The sequence below is a fragment of the Lissotriton helveticus genome, chromosome 7 (genome assembly GCF_964261635.1).
Source record: "Lissotriton helveticus chromosome 7, aLisHel1.1, whole genome shotgun sequence".
NCBI lineage: Eukaryota > Metazoa > Chordata > Amphibia > Caudata > Salamandridae > Lissotriton > Lissotriton helveticus.
This window is the reverse complement of record NC_136068.1, coordinates 496,167,498-496,193,838: the sequence shown is the minus strand read 5'-3', so window position 1 is coordinate 496,193,838 and position 26,341 is coordinate 496,167,498.

Below are 26,341 nucleotides of genomic sequence, written 5' to 3'. Positions count from 1 at the left end.
TGGCGTTGCTCTAATTGGAGTTTTACTGTCCGCAAGCTGGGTCAAAGATCTCTTGTCCATATAACGACCACAGAGTTCAAGATCAATACTCGTCGAAATAGATGCATCACCCATGTCCTCCTCCGCATTTTCTCTTCCATTAGTAGTGTTATGATGAAATGCTTGAGGATTTTTTAACATGGGGTCAGACTCATCTCCGTTTAATGCGTGAGTTGAAAGAATTACTTCATTTAACTGAGTCTGAGGAGGCTTATTTATTTCCATCATAAGGTCAGAGTTTAAATCTTTCTCCACATTAGATTGCAGATTCAGTTGTGATAGTATATCGGCATCAAACATTGTAGGGACTTCTGTAGATTTATTCACAGATTTTTCCCAAATTTGTTCCAACTGCATCTGACCTTTCAATAGTGCACTATTTTCAAGCTTTTTCCTCGGGGGAATGGATCCAGATGTAATACATGACTTCTCCCCTAGGACTTTCCCAGAGCGTAATTTCTTTGTCGACATAATGCCTAGAAATACCCGAGCCCTTCAGCAGGAATCACAGTCCCGAATGGAAGCACACAATTAAAACAAAATAGATCCACGGGGAGTGAGGATTACGCTAATACAAGCAGATAGCGTATTTCAGGCAAAAAGGATAAAAGAAAAGTCAGTCAGCGTGTTTTCATTCAAGCGTCTACTATGGAAAACACAACCCAGAATAAAATTAAGATGAAAATGAAAATACCAGGGCCCAGCCCGGCCTACCTCGGCCACAGAGGGCCCGCCCTTTGCCCGGGCTTCTCCCGGGGCGCTCCCGCGCGCGACTCACGGGTGCGAGAGGCGTTCCCTGCTAATAAAGCGCCTCCTGGCGCGTGTCCCACGTCACGCCCGCCGCGTCCACCCCCGGGGCAGCTGGGTGATGTGGTTCCCCAGCTGCTGCTGCACCGGGTGGATGGCGGTGGATGGCGGTGTAGGCGCTGGCCGTTTCCCTCACGGCGCGGTTCTGGAGCTGTGCAGGGGTAAGTTATAAATCGCGTTGGCCGTTCCCCTCACGGCAGGTTAGGCAAAGTTCAAGTGTGTCACCTGAGCGCTTCGGCGCTCCCTGCTAATAAAGCGCCTCCTGGCGCGTGTCCCATGTCACGCCCGCCGCGTCCACCCCCGGGGCAGCTGGGTGATGTGGTTCCCCAGCTGCTGCTGCACCGGGTGGATGGCGGTGGATGGCGGTGTAGGCGCTGGCCGTTTCCCTCACGGCGCGGTTCTGGAGCTGTGCAGGGGTAAGTTATAAATCGCGTTGGCCGTTCCCCTCACGGCAGGTTAGGCAAAGTTCAAGTGTGTCACCTGAGTGCTTCGGCGCTCCCTGCTAATAAAGCGCCTCCTGGCGCGTGTCCCACGTCACGCCCGCCGCGTCCACCCCCGGGGCAGCTGGGTGATGTGGTTCCCCAGCTGCTGCTGCACCTGGTGGATGGCGGTGGATGGCGGTGTAGGCGCTGGCCGTTTCCCTCACGGCGCGGTTCTGGAGCTGTGCAGGGGTAAGTTATAAATCGCGTTGGCCGTTCCCCTCACGGCAGGTTAGGCAAAGTTCAAGTGTGTCACCTGAGCGCTTCGGCGCTCCCTGCTAATAAAGCGCCTCCTGGCGCGTGTCCCACGTCACGCCCGCCGCGTCCACCCCCGGGGCAGCTGGGTGATGTGGTTCCCCAGCTGCTGCTGCACCTGGTGGATGGCGGTGGATGGCGGTGTAGGCGCTGGCCGTTTCCCTCACGGCGCGGTTCTGGAGCTGTGCAGGGGTAAGTTATAAATCGCGTTGGCCGTTCCCCTCACGGCAGGTTAGGCAAAATTCAAGCGTTTAATTAATGGACATGTAGGCGTAACTGTGCCGAATAGCTTGAGTTAAGTCAATATCAACTTTAGGGTCCAAGCCTGTTAGGATGTCTGCCGTTATTAGCTGCAGAAAGTGACATTGACAGTTCGGGACTGTGTGAATGACCATGCTAAACGGCGCATACAAAAGTAACTGGGGAAAGGGCAAGGAGCCGAGTTGGAGTCTCCCCACCTGTCCCTGTGCATGTGCAGATATGCTGCCTGTTGCGCCTGCGTCAGTTTCTTTAACCATAGGTCCTTTATCATAAGGTGTGTCCAGGCGACAGTATATCAATGTCGTTTTTTTGAGCCAGTGTCTCTCAGTGTCTCCGAGATTCAATTTTCCTGCGCGATATTGACCGTCGGGGTCAGGTGTCAGTGGGAGCCGCGTTGAGGTGCCTGTGTATTGTTGTAGTGTAATGAGGATTGCTTCCCATTGTGTGGCTATTGGCATTTTCCTAACGCCTGTGGCTTCTTCCCGGTGAATTGCTATGCCTTCTGTCCTGCAAAAAACAACAAGTGATGGACTGAATGTGGATCAATGTCACACACTCCCCCAGTCAAAAGATCTGGGCCCAAATCCATCGTTTTTTTGCACTCCACACCACCCTGGGTCAGATAATGGCTTTATGCAAATCAGCTCTGACCCTGTTGCCCCATGGGAACAGTCCAGTCCGAACTACAACAGCCATATCTTTCCCAGACCGGAATCAAGCATCCGAGGACCGGACCGGTTTCGAGGTAACACCTCTCTTCAGCCCGGCTAGCTTGACTCCAAGTGGTGTGGAGTGCCTGGGACCCACGTCTGGGCATCCCCAGCGCACTTAGGGCGGCAATTGCAAAAAACAACAAGTGATGGACTGAATGTGGATCAATGTCACACACTCCCCCAGTCAAAAGATCTGGGCCCAAATCCATCGTTTTTTTGCACTCCACACCACCCTGGGTCAGATAATGGCTTTATGCAAATCAGCTCTGACCCTGTTGCCCCATGGGAACAGTCCAGTCCGAACTACAACAGCCATATCTTTCCCAGACCGGAATCAAGCATCCGAGGACCGGACCGGTTTCGAGGTAACACCTCTCTTCAGCCCGGCTAGCTTGACTCCAAGTGGTGTGGAGTGCCTGAGACCCACGTCTGGGCATCCCCAGCGCACTTAGGGCGGCAATTGCAAAAAACAACAAGTGATGGACTGAATGTGGATCAATGTCACACACTCCCCCAGTCAAAAGATCTGGGCCCAAATCCATCGTTTTTTTGCACTCCACACCACCCTGGGTCAGATAATGGCTTTATGCAAATCAGCTCTGACCCTGTTGCCCCATGGGAACAGTCCAGTCCGAACTACAACAGCCATATCTTTCCCAGACCGGAATCAAGCATCCGAGGACCGGACCGGTTTCGAGGTAACACCTCTCTTCAGCCCGGCTAGCTTGACTCCAAGTGGTGTGGAGTGCCTGGGACCCACGTCTGGGCATCCCCAGCGCACTTAGGGCGGCAATTGCAAAAAACAACAAGTGATGGACTGAATGTGGATCAATGTCACACACTCCCCCAGTCAAAAGATCTGGGCCCAAATCCATCGTTTTTTTGCACTCCACACCACCCTGGGTCAGATAATGGCTTTATGCAAATCAGCTCTGACCCTGTTGCCCCATGGGAACAGTCCAGTCCGAACTACAACAGCCATATCTTTCCCAGACCGGAATCAAGCATCCGAGGACCGGACCGGTTTCGAGGTAACACCTCTCTTCAGCCCGGCTAGCTTGACTCCAAGTGGTGTGGAGTGCCTGGGACCCACGTCTGGGCATCCCCAGCGCACTTAGGGCGGCAATTGCAAAAAACAACAAGTGATGGACTGAATGTGGATCAATGTCACACACTCCCCCAGTCAAAAGATCTGGGCCCAAATCCATCGTTTTTTTGCACTCCACACCACCCTGGGTCAGATAATGGCTTTATGCAAATCAGCTCTGACCCTGTTGCCCCATGGGAACAGTCCAGTCCGAACTACAACAGCCATATCTTTCCCAGACCGGAATCAAGCATCCGAGGACCGGACCGGTTTCGAGGTAACACCTCTCTTCAGCCCGGCTAGCTTGACTCCAAGTGGTGTGGAGTGCCTGGGACCCACGTCTGGGCATCCCCAGCTCACTTAGGGCGGCAATTGCAAAAAACAACAAGTGATGGACTGAATGTGGATCAATGTCACACACTCCCCCAGTCAAAAGATCTGGGCCCAAATCCATCGTTTTTTTGCACTCCACACCACCCTGGGTCAGATAATGGCTTTATGCAAATCAGCTCTGACCCTGTTGCCCCATGGGAACAGTCCAGTCCGAACTACAACAGCCATATCTTTCCCAGACCGGAATCAAGCATCCGAGGACCGGACCGGTTTCGAGGTAACACCTCTCTTCAGCCCGGCTAGCTTGACTCCAAGTGGTGTGGAGTGCCTGGGACCCACGTCTGGGCATCCCCAGCGCACTTAGGGCGGCAATTGCAAAAAACAACAAGTGATGGACTGAATGTGGATCAATGTCACACACTCCCCCAGTCAAAAGATCTGGGCCCAAATCCATTGTTTTTTTGCACTCCACACCACCCTGGGTCAGATAATGGCTTTATGCAAATCAGCTCTGACCCTGTTGCCCCATGGGAACAGTCCAGTCCGAACTACAACAGCCATATCTTTCCCAGACCGGAATCAAGCATGCCTTCTGTCCTAGCCCATGCGAGTGCGGTATTCTTCCAAGCCTTAAAATGTGGGGGGTCGGGCGCCTTCCATCTTTTCATGATTAACCTTTTTGCTGCTATTATACCCAAGTCCAATAATCTGGATGTGACCTTTGTGTTGCATGTCCTGCGGAATCCGTGCAGCAAGTACACCAAAAGGGTATTTCTTGTTCGGTGCAATTATGCAGTGCTTCCGCTACCTCTCTCCAATCAATCAATCACAGAACTTGTAAAGCGCACTACTCACCCGTGAGGGTCTCAAGGTGCTGGGGGGGGGGAGGTGGCTGGGTGGGGAGGGTGTTCCAGGTCTTGGCAGTGAGGAAGGAAGGATCTGCCTCCGGAGGTGGTATGCTGGATTCGTGGGACGGCGGCGAGGGTGAGGCTGGCGGAGCGGAGCTGGCGGGCGGGGGTGTAGAAGTTGAGTCTGTTGTTCAGGTAGGCTGGTACGGAGTTGTGGAGTGCTTTGTGTGCGTGGGTGAGGAGCTTGAAGGTGATCCTCTTGTTGATGGGGAGCCAGTGAAGGTCTCTGAGGTGGGGGGGTGATGTGGCTGCATCAGGGAAGGATGAGGATCAGGCGGGCTGAGGCATTCTGGATGCGTTGTAGTCGCTGTAGGTGTTTGGTCGGGATTCCTGCCTAGAGTGCGTTGCCGGAGATCCTGCTCAACTGGACCCCACTCACCACAGATGACACACTCAAGACCATGAAGAGCATCCACTCCGGAGCCCGCTTTGAACCCCCTCGGACCCATGCCCCCGACCACATCTTTCATAGAGCAGCCACCTCCATCTCCCCAGAGCCTTGCCACACCATCAACTGCTCCATCGAGACCACCACCTTCCCTGACGACTGGAAACATGCCGAGATTAACCGCCTGCTGACCAAGCCATCAGCCAACCTGACAGACCTCAAGAACTTCAAACCCATCTCCCTGCTCCCCTTCCCAGCCAAGGTCATTGAGAAGGCCATTAACGCTCAACTCTCTGAGTTCATCTAAGCGAACCACGTCCTTGACATCTCCCAATCCGGCTTCGGAAGCAGTCACAGCACCAAGACGGCACTCCTCACTGCCATCGATATCCGCTCCCTCCTTGACTAGGGCAAAACTCCAGTCCTCATCCTCCTGGACCTCTCGGCCACCTTCGACACCGTCTCCCATCCCACCCTAATCACAAGACTCCATGACACTGGCATCCACAACAAGGCCCTGAACTGGATCCACTCCTTCCTAACCGGTTGGACACAGCGAGTCAGACTACCACCTTTCCTCTCTGAACCCACAGAGATCAGCTGCAGAGTGCCCCAGGGCTCTTCCCTGAGCCCCACCCTCTTCAACATCTACATGGCTCCGCATGCAGCTATCGTCGGCAACCACAGACTCAACATCGTCTCTTACACCAATGACACCCAGCTGATCTTTTCCCTCACCAATCAACCCACACCCCCCAAAAACAACTTCTACAGCATTGTGAAGGCCGTCGCCACGTGGATGAAAGCCTGTTGCCTCAAACTCAACTAGGACAAGACCGAAGTCCTCATCCTGTAGCCCACCCCTCAGCTTGGGACGACACCTGCTGGCCTGCCGAACTTCCTCAACCCCCATGCACAAAACCTCTGCATTATACTAGACTCCAAGCTCACAATGAACCGCCAGATCAACGCAGTATCCTCATCTTACTTCCACACGCTTCACCTACTTCATAAGACATTCAGAAAGATCCCCACTGAATCCAGAAAGATGGTTACCCACGCTCTCATCAGCAGCAGACTCGACTACGGCAATGCACTCTACACCGGCGTCACCCAGAAACTCCTGAGAAAACTACAGAACATTCGAAAATGCAGCAGCCAGACTGGTCCCCAATCCTCAATTGTGGATCAGGAATGCTCTCCAGCAGAGGTCAAGAAAACAAACCAAATGCCAGTACTGATAGCCATTTCCCAAAACTTAAATCTCTGGTGCAAGATCAATAAATCAATGCAACCGTATGCTACTCAATAGCTTTTATTTCAATAGCACCTGTTCCTTTAAACTCATTATTTATAAAAAGACACAATAGTACTTTATGAACACCAGACAATTTTTGGAAATAACCACAGTGAAAAATGCAAAGAATAGAGAACAAGAAAAGAAAGAATAATTTTCCACAAAATCACACACTCCTTTCACTCCCAGTCACACTGGTTCATTCATACCAAAGTCCTCATTCACTCTAGACTCTCAACCTACACACAACAGTATATCCGTCCCTTGGGCCCCTGGATCAAATCTCAAAGTACTTGGCCCAGATGTAGAAACCAAACAAAGCAATTGTTGATAACCTAGTTAATTGTGCACACAGTTTCCTCATAAAATATTCACAATTTTAGAAAACAATTTACTAAAGGTGCACAACATAACCATATAAATGTTACAAACAATTGTTTGGTGAAAAAACAGGGGTCTACGCGTTTCGAACCTACATATTTCCAGGGTTCTCGTCAGGACCAAAAGACACTGTAGGAAAAAAGAAAAAAGAAAAATAATGTGTACTTTTGAAGCTTCTCATTGACATGACCTACCATCGAAATTCGCAAACTCCAGCCAGACTCTTACCAATTTAACTCTCGCCAGAAAGTCGAAGTTTCTACAGTGGTCTAACTTTTGGTGAAACTGTAGGAAAAAGGGACAGAAAAACACAGACCAACAGTCTTGCCGATAATTCCAGTCTAATTCGTTTTTTGTCGACTACCAGTAAGGGCAGCTAACACTGACTTTATTAATCAAATGCCGTGGTGTAGACATGACCTCTGCTGTCAGTAAATTCCTTTGTTGTGCAGAGGGATTCCTACGATGCCCCGCACTGAAACCAAGATGGTACGATTAACTGCAATTGACGAATTTATTTAAGGACTTAATTTCTTCCCTTTACTCTCCGTATTTCATTCCACATACCTGGGGCACCGTCGTGCTGCTGTGTGGGTCGCGGGCAAGCTTGTTCCCGCTGCTTGTTTAAATCCCAGCTTCTTGGCACTAAAGAAGAGGAAGAACATGGTCATTGATTAGCGAGCTCCCCGTTACATTATTCCAGCAGAGGTCAGCAGGGTCCAGGCAGGTCCAGTTGCAGGTTCACGCAGGCCCAGTGCAGCAAGTCAGCTGGCAGTTGCAAGACCTCTGAAGCTTGTTGTCTCCCTATAGCTCAGAACAATAAACCAGCTAACTAGCCCTTGGAATCACTCAGGTAGCGTGGGATGAATGGTGCAGCTGAAGTCTTTCTTCTTAGACAGCAGGGCAGGCATCAGGCAGCAGGGCAGTTCTCTGGCAGTAGGACAATCCTTCTTCGGTGGTATCCACATGTCCAGGTTGGTCTGAGGGTCCCATTTATATACCTAGTGCTAACTTTAAAAAGGGGGCAGCTTCTGGAGTTTTACCCCCACAGACGTGTCTGGAATTTTCTGCCTCCCTGCCCTGATCCAGGTTGTCTGGGGGCACAATGACCTAGCATAACGCCTTTTGTGTGTGTGCTGAGACAGCTCCTTTGAAGTGCAAGTGTGATAGGTGACAGCTCTGACCCCCATCCCCTCTGAACGGTGATCCTGCCAACACCCAGCCTCTCTATTGTGTAGCTGTCTAGGAGGAGTACACGGAGGCCAACTGCCCCTCACACCTAGTCATGTGACCCAGGAGCAGGTAACAACTGGTTAGGACAAGAAAACAGAAACTTTCTAAAAGTAGCACTTTCAGAATTGTGACTTAAAATCTGACTTTTCCATTAATGAGGGTTTTAAATTACAACTCTTTAGAGTTCCTACTGACTCCCAATCAAAAGTTACCTATTATTAAATGTGATAAGGTAACCCATTGTTGAAATGGCAGACTAAACCTTTCCTCAGGCTACAATGACAGGTCTAAGAAATGTTTTAAAAGCTACTTAAGTGGGTGGCATAATCAGTGCTGCAAGCCCGCTAGTAGCATTTAATTTACAGGCCCTGGGTACCTGCAGTACCACTCTACTAGGGATTTATAAGTAAATCAAACCTGCCAATTCGGTGAATGCTCATTTTAACATGTTTAAATGAAAGAGTACATGCTCCTTAGCACTGGTTAGCAGTGGCAAAGTGCACAGAGTCCTAAAAGGCAACACAAATGGGTAGAGAAACAGGAAGGGTGAAGGTAAAAAGTTTGGGGGTGACCCTGCAGAGAGGGTCAAGCCCAAAAAATGAAGTTCCAGTGGGAAATAAAATAGAATATAATTTATTGATATTCAATTCATTTAAATCATTCCATCTTAGCACACATAAAAATGGTTAAACATTAGAAGTATTATTATCAAACAAGTCTGAGCGTGACAGTTAGAAAAAAATTATTTTACCCACTCTACCTGGGACCTTAAAACTTCATTGCTTACCTCGTCATTCCATTGTAATATGTCCCATTCCCAACCCCCCAATTTCTATTTCCCAAGGCAAAGTAACTATATTATAAAAACTATATAATAAAAAGAGAATTAATGGCCTCAACCTTTTCTATGCCAATAACCTCGGCCACGGTCACCCTTCATGTCATTACCAGTGACCCAGCATGGTCCATTATCACCACTCCACCTGTAGCATTGTATCATTACATATTGTCCATATTAATCCATCATAAATATCCCATATGGGGCACAGATCCTCTACCTTTCAAAAGGGCCAAAGGTGCTCTGCAGAAAGTGCTTTGTGCTCCATTTTTCTCGCAAACCAAAACCAAAATCATTACCTTTGACCCAGCATAGCCCATTCTCACCATTCCCCCTGTATCATCTTATCCTTACTATTAATCCGTATTGATCCATCATAGATATCCCACATGGAACACAGGTCTTTTACCCTCTACAGGGGCCTAAAGTGCTCCGTGCACAAAAGTAATTTATGCTCCATTTTACCAGCTGATCATTTACCATTATCATTCCTTTCCCTAAGGGTTTAAATCCACCAAGAGCACTTTGCACTATGTTGCTGCTATACCCCTGGGAGGCTATAAGCAAGTTCACTTCAGTTGCCTCTGAGATCTTATCTTCTGGGTTGCGGTTTCTTCTTTCATTAACTTTCAAAAGAGCCCTGATAACTGGCTAAATTCACCTTTAAAGCAGCATAGGACAAGCTGCCATTGCCTGTCTTCATATTTAAGGTCTGGAACAATGTTCGAAGCCATAGGCACCTCAAGGTTTTTAAGCCTTCACAAATGCAGATCACTTGTATTAGAGACTCCTCCACTTGATCACACTATCTACATTGCATATATCTACATTGCATATTGTTTTCGCCCTTCTCTTGGCCATACGAGTAGCACCTTAGTGGAATAAGGCCAAACGCAGTCTCATAAGCAAGTATTTTGATTGGTTAGAAAGAGACAGGCTCAACTACTCTGGAAGAGCTCCCGGAGTATAAAGATCTGCTGCCCACTTACCGTGAGCTTTGACTCTTTAACCCCAGAGAGCCTTCTCCGCTGAAATCTTTGCAGATTTCAATAATAATATTGTTGTCATTTCATGTGGGGGAGAGCCAGATGTGCTTGACCCCATGTGTGCAGCATGTTCTATCCCCATCATAATTCACTTCCTGTTGCCGTCCTTCCTCACAGTGACCACTCCAGTTCTCCTTCCATCCTGCATCTCTTGGCCAAAGATCTGAAGTAGGTAACACATCTAAACTAACACATGGATATAAAGGAGAACACACCACACTGGCTGAATTTGTTCTTAAGAAATGGAATAATAACAACCAAGTACAGCACCGCGTACAGAAAGTGGAAAGCGAGGAGAAGATGGCAAGTGAAGTGGGCACACATGAGAATAAGATAGAATGGGAAATTAGGTGCTTCTGAGTTGCACAGAAAGCATAGATCTGTCGTTCCAAGAACACTGCATGAGATGGACAGTGAACAAAATTTAATGAGAAGAAAATAGAATATAGCACACAAGACGTTTGTTAAGGAAACCCAATGAAGTGCAGGCAAAGCAGCAAGGAATTGCACAAAAACATACTGATGTGCACAAAAAGGGAGAGCATTAAAGCAGAAGTTGTCAAATTGTCTACGCAGTGTGGGTCATGTTTGTAAAATCTGTCAACGTGTTTAGGTGGTCTTAATTCGGATATATCACCTTCTTCAGGACAAATATATTAATTTGCTCCTCCCCATGAATATCTTTTTTTTTCTTTTAATGAACTACATCATATAATCGTGGATGTAGACAGGAACACAATGTCTAAGCCTCTTAAATGGAACATTTTTTGTACCTAAAACAGTCTCCCGACACGAGGTGCTCGTAACAACGAATCATACTCAGGCCAGTCGGGACTTGGAAATTATTTCCATCACAGATACATGTATGTATGTATTTAGGCTTATATAGCGCGCCGCTACCCCCAACGGGGGTGTCCCGGCGCCTGCGGATGCAGTAAAAGTGAAGGCAAGTTGGAGTTGTCAATCCCTAGTTCGCTAAGGGAGGCTGAAGAGCCAAGTCTTCAGAGCCTTCCGGAAATTGAGTTCCGATTTGGCTTTTCTGATATGATCCAGCATGGAGTTCCATAGGGTTGCAGATGTGACGGAAAAGGACCGTCCTCCAATTTTGGATTTAGAAAAACAGGGGATGACAAGGCATTCACGGTGGTTGGATCTTAGGGTCCTGAACTGATGGTATTTGCAAACTCTCTTCTTTAGGTATTGTGGGCCGGTGTCATTAATTGCTCTGTTTGGCAGAGCTAGGGCCAGATGTAGGTGGCCAATTACCGGTCGGTAACGGCCGAATTCGGCCGTTACCTACCGGTAATTGGATTTTGAGATGTAGGGCATGCATTTACAGAATCGGTATTTTACCGATTATGTATTTACCGATTCGGTAAAATTACCGAATCGGTAAATACAGACTCGGTAAAATACTGATTCTGTAAATGCAGATGTAGCTGGCACATGTCAGAGTGCCACAGGGCTTTAAGAATCGGTATTTTACCACCCAATCCAATTGGGTGGTAAAATACCGAATCCAGGTGTGCATTATTATTATAGGAGCTTATAGAGCGCCTGGTGACGTCTCTCGACGTGTCCCCGCGCTATGGAGAAGAGTGTTGCTTAGATAGAGCGAAGCATCAGACAGTTTAGATGGTAAAAAGATATGTTTTTAGATGTTTCCTAAAGGATGTTTCACTTTTTTCCTGTCTGATATTCATAGGAAGGGTATTCCACTCCTTAGCTGCGAGAATGCGGAAAGATCTGCCTCCAAGTCTGGCTTTTTTGGGGCGCATGATCTTGAGCAAACCTGTTCCCTTCGAGCGTAGGGATCTGGAAGGTTCATAGGGTGAGGCTAAGTCAGATAGATAGGAGGGGGCTCTAAGGTGAAAGATTCTGTGACACCAGAGAAGGGCCTTGAATATTATTCTTTTTTTTATGGGTAGCCAATGCAGAGTATCCAAGGAAGGTTTAGAAGGAGCTCTTCGCGGAAGTCGTAGCACAAGGCGTGCTGCTGAATTTTGTAGGACCTGTAACTTCCTAATGTTTTTTTCTGAGGTGCCCAAAAGAAGCACATTCCCATAATCAATACGGGATGTGATGAGAGCCTGCGTCATGGTGCGCCTGGAACTCAGAGGAAGAAGATCCAGGGTGCGACGGAGCGTCTTCATCACTCCGAAGCATTTCCCAACTGTTTTTTTGACATGACTGTCAAATGAAAGTTTGGTGTCAATCCAGACACCCAAGTTCTTGGCCTCCTGACTGGGGATGGGTAATGATCCCAGACATGAGGGCCACCAATCCTTGGTCCAGTTGGTGTTGTTCCCACCTATGACGAGTACCTCTGTTTTTGTTCCGTTTAATTTGAGGCAATGCTCGTTCATCCATGTAGCCAACTTGCACATACATGAGTTGAAGTTATCTGCCTCAGAGGAGGGGGATTGAGACAAGGAGATCAAAAGTTGAGTGTCGTCGGCGTAAGAGACAAGCTCTACGCCGAACGATTGGACCACCTCTGCCAAAGGAGACATATATAAGTTGAACAGGGTGGGACTCAGGGCAGAGCCCTGAGGTACCCCCTGTTCTAAGATCAGACTGTCAGAGAGATAGATCCCTCTTTGGACCTGAAAGCTTCTGTTGGTTAAAAAAGCCTTCAGCCAGCCTAGAGCCTCTTTAGTGACTCCCGCTCTGTTTAGACACTGTAGCAGTATAGAATGAGCTACAGTGTCAAACGCGGCACTGAGGTCCAGCATGATCAAGGCCATAGTTTTGCCTTTGTCGGCTCCCTCCCGCAGAGTTTCAGTAGCTCTTAGAAGTGCAGTCTCTGTGGAGAAGCCTGTCCTGAAACCTGATTGTGATGGGTGAAAGGTTTTTTGGGTTTCGAGAAGGGTCATTAGTTGGGCGTTGACCACTTTCTCGGCCAGTTTGGCAAGGTAGGGGAGTAAGGAAATTGGGCGGAGATTCTCCAGTATGTCTTGGCTTAGGTTCGGTTTTTTCTTAATGGGAAACACTATGGCTTGTTTCCAGTCAGCAGGGAGGGTGGCTGTGGCGAAAGATGTTTCCAACATACATCTGAAGTGCGGCTCCAGGACCGGGAGACTAGCATTTAGTATTTTCGGAGGTGCGGGGTCGCGGGGTGATCCAGATTTAATCCCCTTACAGATTTTTTTCAAGATTTCAGTTGGAGGTACAGAGAAGGCACACAGGTGGATAGAAGTGCTGATGTAGTCTTCATTCTCTGAGAAATCATTGCCAGATTTTATATTGCCAGAAAAATTAGCGTATATGTTAGTGATTTTGTCAGAAAAGTATTTTGCAATTTTATTACAGGTGTCCACTGAGTCTTTCTGAGAGGTGGGGTTGGACTCGACTGTGGAGATCTCTTTATAGATTTGAAAGAGCTCTTTAGAGGAGTTCTCAGCTTCCAAAATGCGTGTGTTATAGTAGGAGGCTTTAGACGTGCGCACCAATTTGTAATAGTTTTTTTGAGCTGTTTTATATCTGATTTTTGTTTCGGGACAGAAATTTACACGCCAATCTCTTTCGAGTTTTTTGCATGCTGTTTTAGCGATCTGAAGCTCTTGACTATACCAAGGAGCAGTTTTTTTGGTTCTAGTGGCATTGGTAATAGTGCGTTTGGGGGCGGTCGTATCCAGTGCTTTAGCGATATTGTTTTGTAAATGAGCATATACAGTCTCACTGTCATATCCTTTTGGGGGGCCGGCAGTCTGGATTATGTGTGAGAAGGAATCTATGGAGAAATTTTTCCAGCTTCTACGCTTGAAGCGTTGAGAGCTTTGGTTATATAGCTCCGCCTTTTCTAGTTGGATGACTATCGGCACTATGTGGTGATCAGACCAGGGGATTGGCTGAGGATCTAAGGTCTCGATTCCCTTCCAATTTCCAAAAACCGGATCTAATAAATGTCCATGTTGGTGTGTGGGGGCAGTGTTTTTTAACTCTAGTTCTAAGGTACGTAGCTCAGATTTGATGTCCGCCGCCTCTTTATTAAGCGAATCGTCAAAATGGACGTTAAGGTCACCGAGTACTAGGATACGTGTTTTTTTTATCGCCAGATGAGTTATGGCTTCAACCAGAGTAGGGGTGAAGTCATACAATTGTCCAGGGGGCCGATACACCAGGATGCCGGAAAAGGAATGATTCGGACCAGTGGTGATGGTAAAAGTGGCCGCCTCACTGTGATCAACCAAGATAGAGGAAAGGGTGCAGTCTAATGGAGTTTTAATGGCTATCGCAATGCCTCCCCCTCTACCATCTATCCTATCCAATCTGGTAAGAGTAAAGCCAGGTGGAAGAGCCTGTGTGCATGCACACCTGTGCCATGTGACACACAGACATGCCCTTAGGGCATGTCTGTGTGCCACATGGCGCACATGCCTATTTTTGGGGTGCCAGGGGGTGTCAAAGTGACACCCCCTGCACCCTTGCTAAAATCGGTATTTACCATAGGAATAAATGGGCAATACCGAATCGGTATTTACAGAATCGGTAAATACCGAATCTTAACGATTCGGTATTTACCGAACCTGAAATACCTACATCTCCCCCCCTCTATTTTACCACCTCTTAAATACCGATTTGGTATGAATCGGTATTTAAGAGGTGGTAAATTAAAATTACCTACATCTGGCCCCTAGTGCCTTAAATTCCGATCTTCTCTTGATAGGCAGCCAGTGGAGACTACGCAAATGCGGAGGTATGTGATGTCTTTGAGGGATTTTCCTAATGAGCCTGGCTGCAGCGTTCTGCACTGTTTGCAGTTTTCTAAGCAGGTATGCTGGCAGCCCTAAGTACAAACTGTTTGCATAATCAAGTTGTGATGTGATCACCGCATGGACTATTGTTTTCCTGCAATCCATTGGTAGAAAATAGAGGAATCTCTGGAGGGCCTTCATTGTCCAGAAGCAGGACGAGTACACTTGGCCTATCTGGGTCTTACATGACAGGGAGGTATCTAACTAGAACCCTAGGTTCCTTGCTGACGTGACTTGGAGGGGAGGGGGGTTGAGTTCTGTGGGCCACCAGAGATCTGATAGTGGGGGTGAGGGCTGTTTGAAAAATAGCACCTCAGTTTTTTCTGTGTTCAGCTTTAGGCAGTTAGCTGTTATCCACGCTGAGATGTCCATGAGACACAGCCTAAAGTTTGAAAATGTGGCCTCAGAGCAATCTTGGAAGGAAAACACAAGCTGCGTGTCATCAGTGTATGAGATAACATCAACACCGCGTTGCTTTACCAGAGGGGCAAGGGGGTGAGGTAGACATTAAAAAGAGTTGGGCTAAGTGCCGTACCCTGAGGGACTCCACATATCAGGGGGCGCGAGTTAGAGGTGTGGGGATGTAGCTGAATTCTCTGGGAGCGGCCTTCCAGGAAGGAGCTGAACCAAGCTAAAGTGGTCCCTGTTACTCCTATCTGTTGAAGTCTGTCTAAAAGGATCTTATGAGAGACTGTGTTGAATGCTGCTGAGAGTCCAATAATACCAGCAATGCACAGTTCCCTTTATCCATAGTCTCCCTGCCAGTTTCTACTACTTCAAGTAGTGCTGTCACCGTGCTGTATCCTGCTCTGAATCCTGACTGGGTGTCATGGAGAATTTTATTGGATTCAAGGAATGTGGATAATTGCTTTTGCACTTCCTTTTCAAGAATCTTAGCAGGTGCTGGCAGGAGGGAGATAGATCTGAAATTTTCCAGAATTGTGGGGTCTGCGTTCTCCTTTTTGAGAATTGGTTGGACAATAGCAGTCTGACAGCTAGATGGACATATGCCAGTTTCCAATGAGGTGTTCCAAAGTTGGTTTACAGCAGGGTTAAGCAGAGGTGCTAACATTTTTAAAAAACCTGGGCGGGCAGGGGTCAAATGGGGACCCAGATTTAGTTTTTTCCAGTTGTTTGAGGGATGTGACCAAATCAAAGGAGCTAAATTCAGACCATGTTGTTGTTGGGGGTGAAGTAATGGTGTGATAGGTGGTTCCTTCAACGGAAAGACTGCATAGATGTCTTGGATCTTCTCCTGGAAAAAAAACGAGAGATTCTCACACAGTGTGGCAGAGGGGGCAACATTACTTTTCAGTGCCTCTGGTTTAAAGAAACCCTGGATTATTTAAAAAATTTCCTTAGTGGAGTTATCAGCAGCTTTTATTGATTGTTGATGTGATTCTTTTTTTTTTTTTAACTTTATTTTCTAGTTTTGACATATAGGCGTTATAAAGATGGTACATTGCAGATTGTAACATTGATGGTAATGAATCACATATATAGTAAACCAAGCACGGCATGTTCATACATATCAATGGGAGTAAGCGGTGAAATATGGCTATGCATCGAAGACATACATTGTTAAAAAAAAAAAAACTGCAATTCATGTTGAAAGGAGACCACATCGTCCACGGCAAACAAATTCAACCAAGCAGCAATATTGCAACAACGACAATGAGCAAATACAGACATTTCCCCCAGTATGCGACTAAAAGTGGACACCTAGTCAACCCCCTCAGGGACTATACCACTTGCCACCTGTGAGTCCTGAGCTGACTTGCGTCTGGCAATGTATACCCGGTATGGGCCCCATATGTCCACCGGTCTTGAAGAGCTAGGGATTAAAGTGGAAAACTCCTCACAATTTACATTGAAAATGCCAAACTCCTGAGCCAAGCCTGTAGAGTGGGGACTCTCCTGCTACCCCACAACAACGCAATGTCCCGCTTGGCGAACAGGAAGCCCAAGGCCACCAGCTTCCTGACCTTCCGAGGGAAGTTGGACACATAACCCAACAACGCAATCTCAGGAGTGGGTACAAGCAGCATGGATAACATGTCCCCCAGTGTTGAGTGGACGAGGGTCCAGAACTGATGTATCCTAGGACATGTTCAAGCAAGGTGCGCAAAATCAGCAAGGGGAGTTAAGCATTTCTGGCAGTGGTGGGGTCTAGTGTGATCTATTCTATGGGAACGTGCGGGGGGGTGGTACATTCTGAGAAGGAACTTAAAATGGAGTAGTTTGTGTCTGCTGTTCAATGAGACCTCCTTGGTGGCCCTACAACATTGCTCCCACTGGTCGTCGGAAATGGGTTTACCCAGATCCACCTCCAAGCCGCCCGCACCTTCGCGTCAGACACTGGCCGGATCGCACTACACTGCTTGTATATTTTTTAGACCAAATGCGCGCCAGTTGGGCTCTGTATCAGCAATGTCAGAGGTGGGGTCGGCTCAGGGGCAGCAGGGAAGGATGGGAAAGGGGCCCTTAGTATGGAGCGAACATGCGTCAGAACAAAGGAGTCCATAAAGGAGCGTTCACTGAAGCGAGCCTCCTCCGACACCTAAAAGGCATGACCCTCAGGGTATAAATCTCCGATCGTACGAATGTGAAATTTCTCCAGGGTGCGGTGGACCAAGATTTCCCCTGTTATTGGGAGCAGAGAGGGGTTAGGCAGAGGCAACTCAGGAGAGTACAGCGACTCAAGTCCCAACAACCGACGCAGTTTGTCCCATGCCCAACATGTGGTAGAGATAGTTTGAACATCTCACGGGTCTCGAGGGAATCCTGTAGGAAGGATAGTAGCAAGCTGACGTGGGAGTACCAAGTCTGCTTCCGGCTTTAAATAAGGGACACGCGCGTCCGGGTGAAACCAGACATGCGCATAGAACATTGTGATATCAGATAGTACGAATAGAAATCCAGAACCCCGAAACCCCCCCTCTCCTATGGTAGAGTCAGGGTCTGCCAGCATACCCGAGGAGAATTATCTCCCCACAAGAGTCGTATCAACAACGTACGCAGTTGCGAGAAGAAGGTCTTCGTAAGAGGGATAGGGATATTATTAAAAAGATAGAGAAACCGGGGAAGGACCACCATCTTATTAATAGCAACTCTCCCGGCCATAGACAGCGGAAGGCGTAGCCCTTTCACAATCTGGGATTCCAAGGAGCTAATCACTCTGCCACAGTTGAGCCTAATCATTGTAGCAGTATCGAGATGGACATGAACCCCAAGGTACTTAACCTCATCACTACACCACACCAGTGGAAACTCACAAGTCCAAGCAGTAGTGCTAACTGTGAGAGGAAAAATAACTGACTAATGCCAGTTGATGCTGAGCCCAGAAAACTTGCCGAATCTAATGATTTCCAAAACCAGGGGTTCCAGATCGACATGGGGTATCCGAACATATAAGACAGTGTCATCCGCATACAGTGAGATTAAGAGGGGACCCGCAATTGGTGATGTGATCCTTAATAGTACTACGTTTTAATTTATGAAACTGTTTTATTGCTTTTCTGTATGTATTTTTTACTTCAGGGTCGTAGGCTATACGCCAGACTCGCTCAAGTTTCTTGCAGCGGCTCTTTTTTGGTGGAAGTGCTGGTGTGAACCAGGGGGCAGACTGTGAGATCCTAGCGTGTTGTATTTTTTTCATGGGAGCTATTTGATTATGTGATCCATTGGTTGAAAATTACAGTGTCACTATTTGGGTCTCCGGTAAATAGCAGAGGGGTGTTTAGTAATATGGGTCCTAGTGCTTCGGGGGTGACTTTCCTCCAATTCCTTTTGACTTCATATTTGGATTTTATGACATTGTGGTTTATGGAGGTAGTTAGATAGAAAGGAATAAGACTGTGGTCTGACCATAGGAGGGAAATAGGATCTTCAGTAATTAGGGTGGGGATATTAGTAAAAATAAGGTCCAAGGTATGACGAGCCTTGTGAGTGGGCTTGAGAATTAGTTGTTTAGGGTTCAGTCCTGTTAGCGTCTCTGCTATTTGGGTAGCTATGGGGCATATATCATTGTTCATATGGACATTAAAATCCCCTAGTACTAAGAAGTTAGTGTATTTTAGTGAGAGGTCAGCGATCTGCTCGCAGAATTCCCATAGCTCAGCGGGATTAGAAATTGGTGGCTTGTAGATCAATAATCCCGCAATGGAGATATTGGGGGAGATTGTGATGTTAAAAGATAGTGCTTCTATCAGGACAGTATGTCCGACCCTTCTATGTGAGATCTCCCAGTCCTTTCTGATCATTGCCGCAAGTCCGCCTCCCACTCTATTACCCTCCCGGTTTTCTGAAACTATTTTGTAGTTTTCTGGGATCGCCATTGAAATGTCAGGGGTTGAGCTCTCTTTCATCCATGTTTCTTTTAGGAAGATGAGATCCCAAGAATTTGAGCCAAGTAGTAGCCAGATGTTATGTACGTGTTTAGGGAGGGATCTGCAATTAATTAAGCAGGCTTTTATTCAACCTTCAACCATAAAAGAACCAATAAGAAGGACAAGATGCCTCCTTCTAAATAGTGAATATCTTCGATATATGGCAGGTTGGCCAGTATCTCAGTTATCTCCAGACAAGATTGTGTCGTGTGGCATACACCCATCCTTATAAAATGCGAAAATGTTGTTATAGGGTTTTTAGGTCGCACCTTTCAGACAGCTTCTACCTTCCTGTACATGAAATCCTTTTATTGACCATACCAAAAACTTTTAATGTGTGCACAGCCCACCAACTGCTTACCATTGGTTGGTTATATTGTCAGTCTCATTTGCTTGCTTCTTAATCAATGGCTTGTCTTCCACTTATTGTGTTTGTCCCTCCCCTGTGTCCTAGCCTCTTTGCCATCCTTTTAATTGACTGACTTCTGTCATTCCACTGTTCATTTTTGGGAACTACTTTTTTTCATTTTTTGTTAAGTACTCCATGAGAGAGTGTGTGTTTTTCCAGGTCTCTCTTGTGTTTTCCTCTCCTACCAAATAACCCCCATGCCCTTTGTTGATCTCCCCCTCATATGCATCTCTCTACCCGCCAAACTCCCACCTGTGTTCAGTGCTGCTCTCTCCCGCGTGTGCGCCATTTTTCCTCTCTTATCTCTTTTCCCTTCAGCTTTATTTTTATTTAATCCCCACCCACTATCCATGGCATCACCCCAGGCGCTCTTAATTGGTCGACCACCCCTTGTGGAACGTAACATTTTTTATTTACATATCTTGAAGGGTCTGCTCCGTTTGTTGAAATGTACTTTAATTCCTTGTGATACTTTTGAAATGTTATTTATATTTCTTGGATGGCCTGGCAAGTCCCTTTTGCTTCAGGCTGCTCCATTTGCTGAACGGCACGGAATCTCAATTGAAAACATATTTTTTATCTACTGTGCCTAGCAATTTCCTATGTCTTGGGTAGGTATATAAAAAATTAATACTATGGTGCACGCATCATTTGGTAGGAGCGCTGAGTTGTGACACCTGTGCGCATACGTTATCACGCATGTGCACATGTACAAAGACAATTGCAATTATTAAATGGCATGAGTGTCAGTAGTATGGTACATGCATGTCATGAAACTTTTTTACAATGACGTACAGCATTGGCAAAAAATATTTTGCTTTTAACTGATGCTGTACAGCTTTGCCAGAAAGAATTCGCAACGACAGTAGGCCCCAAAAGCGAGACCAATTGGCTTTGCCAATGCTTGTTTCTTTTCCTTTCAGAAATGAATGGGAGTGCATGTAGGCCCTTCCCCTTTGTGTTGCCTTCCTTTTCACATCCCTGATCCTCCCATGCTCTCTGTGTTGCTTACATACCTACCAGGCTTTCTGCACTCCTCACCATCCTGCTTGGCTTCTTTTTTTAAAACTCCCCCTCGCCCATCCCTGCCTGTTCACCGCCAGAGCACTGACTCACCTCCCCGATCCAGCTCCCCTCCTCCCCTCCTCCCCTCCTCCCATGCAAGCCTGCCACATGCCTTGTCGCTCAGAAGAGCATCTTGCCAGTTTGAACCAACATTTAATAATTCCTCACGTTTGTAACCACCTCAGACAACAAAGCTGGAAGCATTGCAGTCCTGCCCAGCCAGCCACGGTTGCATTGTGTGCTGGGTGTATGCGAAGTGTATGGGTGTATGCGAAGTGTAGTAGGGTGACCAACTGGCATTGGTGCAAATTCAGGACGGTGAGTGTAAAAATTCAGGACAAAGGGTCAAAATTCAGGACACAAATTCAGGACAGGAGGTAAAAATTCAGGACAAAACTTCAGGACAATTGGATACGTTTTACAGACACATCAGAGGTCGCGCAATAGTATATAAGTAAGCCCAGCCATATCCAAACATATTCAACCATTTTCAAACCTATCCATCATGTATCCTTCCATCTATCCTTTCACTCATCCATCCCTTCATCCATCCTTTATCCATCCATCCACCCTTTCCCCCTAGCCATCTGTACACTCATCCATCCATTCTTCTACCCATCCATCCATTCACTAATCCATCCAGCCATTTACCCTTTCACCCATCCAGCCATCCTTTCCCTTACTCATCCATCCACCCAGTCACCAGGGTTGGATTGGGAATGAAAATCGGCCCGGGCACACACAAAAAAAAATCGGCCCACATTTGCATAAACACTCCTCAAATCACTGCTTTGGTGTAATCTTATAAAAAAACTTTCAGCGGGGGTGGGGGGTAAAAAAATGCACGCGTTAGTTTACACTGGTGAAACAAGTGAGGCCACTTCTACTCAGGCCCCCTGCCCCTGCTCAGTATGTGCACACATTAATGGGCCGGCCCGAGAGACAAAGGGAGTGACACCTCTGCCTGGTGCTAAACGGAGGTAATGAGCGCCAATCTGCACCTAGAAAGGCCACTCAGACACCCCCTGGGCCGCTGACTGTATCAGAAGAACAGAGACAGCGCCCAAATAGCCCCCCAGACTGCTAAAAAAAACAGCCCACGGCAGCCCTTGGACACCAGCCCCTCGGGCATTGCCCGAATGCCCGCGTTACCAATCCGACGCTGCCAGTCACTCATCCTTCCACCCATCCACCCTTTCAGTCATCCATCATCCTCCCTTTCTCTCTCCATCGTCCCTTTCACTTAGCAATCCTTCCTTCCATCCATCCACCCACTCATCCATCTACTCATCCACTCATGAATCCATCCATTGAACCTATCACTCATCCATCCTTTCTCTCATCCATTTATCCTTTCACTCCTTCACTCATCTATTCATCCTTTAGTCCATCTACCCTCCCTTTCACTCACTCATCCATCCTTACATCCACCCTTTCACTCATCTGTCCATCCATTCACCCTTGCACTTATCAATTCATCAATCCATCCATCATTTCACTCATCCATCCACCCACCCACTCACTCACTCATCCACCTTTTTACTCATCCATCCTTTCACTCATCCATCCACCCTTTTACCCATCCAGCTACCCTTCCACCCATACATCCAGCTATTTACCCTTTCTTCCTTCCATCCTTCCACCACTCACTCATCAATCCATCCATCCTCTTTTATTATCCATCTATTCAATCTTTCATTCATCCATTCACCCTTTCACTAATTCATCCAGCCATCCACCCATCCCTTCACTTACTCACTCGCCCACCTTTTCATATTAATTTTGAGCTGAGCCTTTTTGAGGTGCAGGAGCCATTCCTGGACTGGGACAGAAGCCACCCAGGGCAGAGACAGGATCCGCCACAGGTGGGGGGGAGGAGGAGGGACAGGAGCCATCACTGGGGAAGGGGGGCAGGAGGGGTCCAGGATCCACCAGGCTGGGCACAGGAGTGGGCATGCGGTATTCTAGTATCATCTTGGTCTCTTCCAGGGTGGGGTAGGGTTCCTCACCCCCTTCTGGACAAGACAATGAGAAGTCAGTCTCTCTTTCCAAAATGTTACTTTTGCCATCCCCCACTGTGATGTACAGTACTTAAAGGAGATACTCCAAGAGAACTGATTTAACTGATTGTCCTCCTTACTTTGTTAATCAGTGTGGGTGCGATCGTGCCATTTCTTTATTTTATTACATTAAAGACTTGTTTGAAGAATCGAGGTTTGTTTACAATTTAGTGACAGTAATCAAGCTCTGTGGTGTGAAGAGAACCACGTGCTGCCTCGGTGTAATCCAGACCGGTTGTAGGATGTTTGGGGCCCTGGGCAGAAAGGGAATGTCTCACACAAATTGCAGAGACATGACGCATTCGGGGCTGTTTGCATCTGAATAGATGCCCCTGCTCCTGAAGCTGCAGCCTCCCTCTGTCACCTTCAGGCACCTCTCAACAGCTCATCAAGGGCTGGAGGTGTGAGGGATGGGGGCTGCAGCTTCAAGAGCAGGGGCATCTATTCAGATGCAAACAGCCCTGAATGCGTCATGTCAAGTCAAGAAGGGAGGTGGGTGAAAGCTGTGCCGGCTTTAGGGAGGTGCGACCGGTGCCCGGTTAAAATGACGGACAAATGGCGTCCGTTAAAGAATCCTTCACGGACAAAGGACAGACGGCCGAAATTACGGACAGTCCGTGAAATTTACGGATGGTTGGTCACCCTAAAGTGTAGTGGTGCTGAAGTTCAGATTGTACTAGCACCTTTAGCAAAGCCCTAATGCAGTGGTTCATAACCTTTTACTTTCTGTTGACCCCCCACCTAATCATTACTGGAACCCCTGGACCCCACTGAATCATTATTGGAATCCGGGGACCCCCACTGAGTAATTATTGGAACCCAGGGAGGCCCGACAAAGCAAAACTGATGATTTGAACTACGAAACAATACAGGAACCATAATTTATCAAACAAACAATGACGGCTGCCACAAAATAAAAGTCGGTGGTAGGGGGGAATTGAGGGTAAAAATAGTATTTGTAAAAACCTTCTTCTCACTGCCCCGATGCTGACGACCGCCTCGGTGCTTGACGCACAGCAGTCTCTGGGAAGGCACGGACTCCACACCCAATCCAGATGCTGCTCTCATGCTATAAGAGCAGCGCCAGGATGGGTCTGAGTGGCTTTGTCTGCCGCTCAGACACTGCCTCGGAGCCTGCGGCTATTCTCGAACCCAGCTGTGAACACAGCTGGATTGGAGAAATAGAAGTGCGCATGTCAGTTTGGCCGGCCTAAGGCACCGAGCAAGCTTACATGCACACTTCTAAGTGCCCATCACTCCTATCTGTCATCGCCCGGCATGCACACACCATCAGTCAGAGCCCATCACAAAAAAGTAAAATTATATTATTGTTTTAATATCATTTTATTTTTCTGTGACTGACTCTGACCAGTGGGGCGACGCTCCTCCGCCATTATGGAGGAGCCACCCCTGCAAACAAATACACAAACAAATATTTTGTTTAATTCACAAACAAATATAAACAAATCAAAATTGTGGTTTTATTGGGAAGCTTGGATCTTTTCTAAATTCAAGTGAGGCCATCCATCATCCATACTATATTCTGTTTGATGCACTTGTACTGCTCCCGCAAATCAATCTGAGGGTACCAACCTCCTTTTTAGCTTCCAAGTTCAAATTGCTTTGCATTTACATACCACTTTAAAATGTTCAGTTTTACATTCTGCGTCTTTATTTATGTACACGTTATTAATCTATTACTATATAAATTTACTAGGCAGCCGATGACTCCCTGAGTAGGCGCCATGGCCCCCCAGGGGTCCCCAGACTACAGGTTAATAACAACTGCACTAGGGCATATGCATTGATAGTCAGCAGGGTGCCTGACACTGGAGACACAAATGTGTTCTGTTTTGTAGGTCAGCATATGGCACTTACCCCAAAGCCACGATTACAATGATTTAAGTAATGAAGTGAGATGGGCAACTTCCAGACACATTTCCTTAAATAAGGTTGTCTTTCAAGCTAAAAATCAAAGAGGTGTTAACGTGCCTTTGTTTAATGTAGGAAATGAAGGCACTTTATCAATAATTGAAATCTACGTTCACATCATACATGCTCCCCTGAGACGATTAAGAAGCAGACACTGGCTCAAACCTAAAGGCCCAGTATCGAGAGGCCTATAACGCCACACTGACCTGCCTGCTAACTATAACTGCACTAAGCGCTGCGTATTGCAGTCAGGTTCGACTAGTCTATAGGATAATCCGTATTTCCCGTAGGGCTGGTGCTACAGGTAGGTGTGCAGATCATTTTTTGGACTGTTTGTGGGTCTGTTTAATGGTCTTTTGGCCCGGGTTTTAATGCTGATTTTCCTGATATTAAATACAAACATTCCCTGCAGGAAGTACAAATGCTTGCAGTCTCCAATACCTTGCAAAACACTTATACAGCGTGTTTTTTCACAAGTTCAAAACATCCCCAGTTTGCAAATATGGGCCACTTTTTCAGCTATCAGATCCACTTATATTTTGGTGCCGCGGCCTATTTTCTGTCCCAGTCTGATCCCGAGTACAGTACGTTCATGTCTAACCCTAACACATGACAAATCCCCCCATTCAAACCAAAGATTCCTACTTTTTAAAGCAAATACTGGCTTTATTTTGGCTGTCTCCCGCCTGAAATTACCTCTGCTTTAATCAGGGGCAGTTCTAGGGGGGCCCCGGGCACAAATGGAACATGCATGGCCCGTCTAAGATGTAACATGACAGGAAGTGACATTAATTGAATATTAATTTTCTGGCTTTGTTGAAGCAGCTACGCAAGAAACTACTTACTTAGTGTGACCATCACTAAAATAGCCAAAAATATAAATAATAATCTTAATAAAATAACATATTTTAAAACTGTAATTGCATGGAAATACATTACATTAATCAAACAGGCTGGAAAAGCTAGGCCTAGGTCTCTCCAAAATGGATATGATTATTACGGTGGTCACTACTTGTTTCCAGACTAGGGCATGACTAAAATTCAGCCGTAGCCAGTGCAGGTAAGAGCGGCGGGGTGGGGGGCAGTCAACAGATGACAACGAGGGAAAATTAAATAAAATAAAAAAACACCTTGCCACTTCGTATTTACAAAAGGCGATGGGGTCTACTAGTTACAGCTGACCACCATGTATCATGGGGAGCCAGGCTTGTATCCCGGCCTCGGCATCCTGTGAATCTAGGCAAATCTCTATGTTGGATTTTTTTTTACATAGTGTGTGTTTGTTGTAAAGCACAAGTATGTCCACGGCCAAGGCATGGACATAATTGTGCAAGATGCCAAAAATGCAATATGGACCATGCCTGTCTCACTGGCGATGTAGTCTCATCCTCAATGAATTAAAGACAAAGCATTACGCTTTAATGTCACAAAGAGATACCCATGTAGTGGCTGAATTGCACAGTGAGAAACTGTAAAATCTGGGAACAATGTTGGCTTCCCTGCTTGACCAAATTGTTTTACCTAGACAAATAATATTAATAATAGTACCAGCATTTGTAAAGCACAAAGCTACCTCAGATGAGGTGTCCCAGCGCTGGGGCCGTCGGAAAGATTAACCTGTTCTGCGCTGATGACGGAACCGCTCCATCATCAACCTCGGTAGCG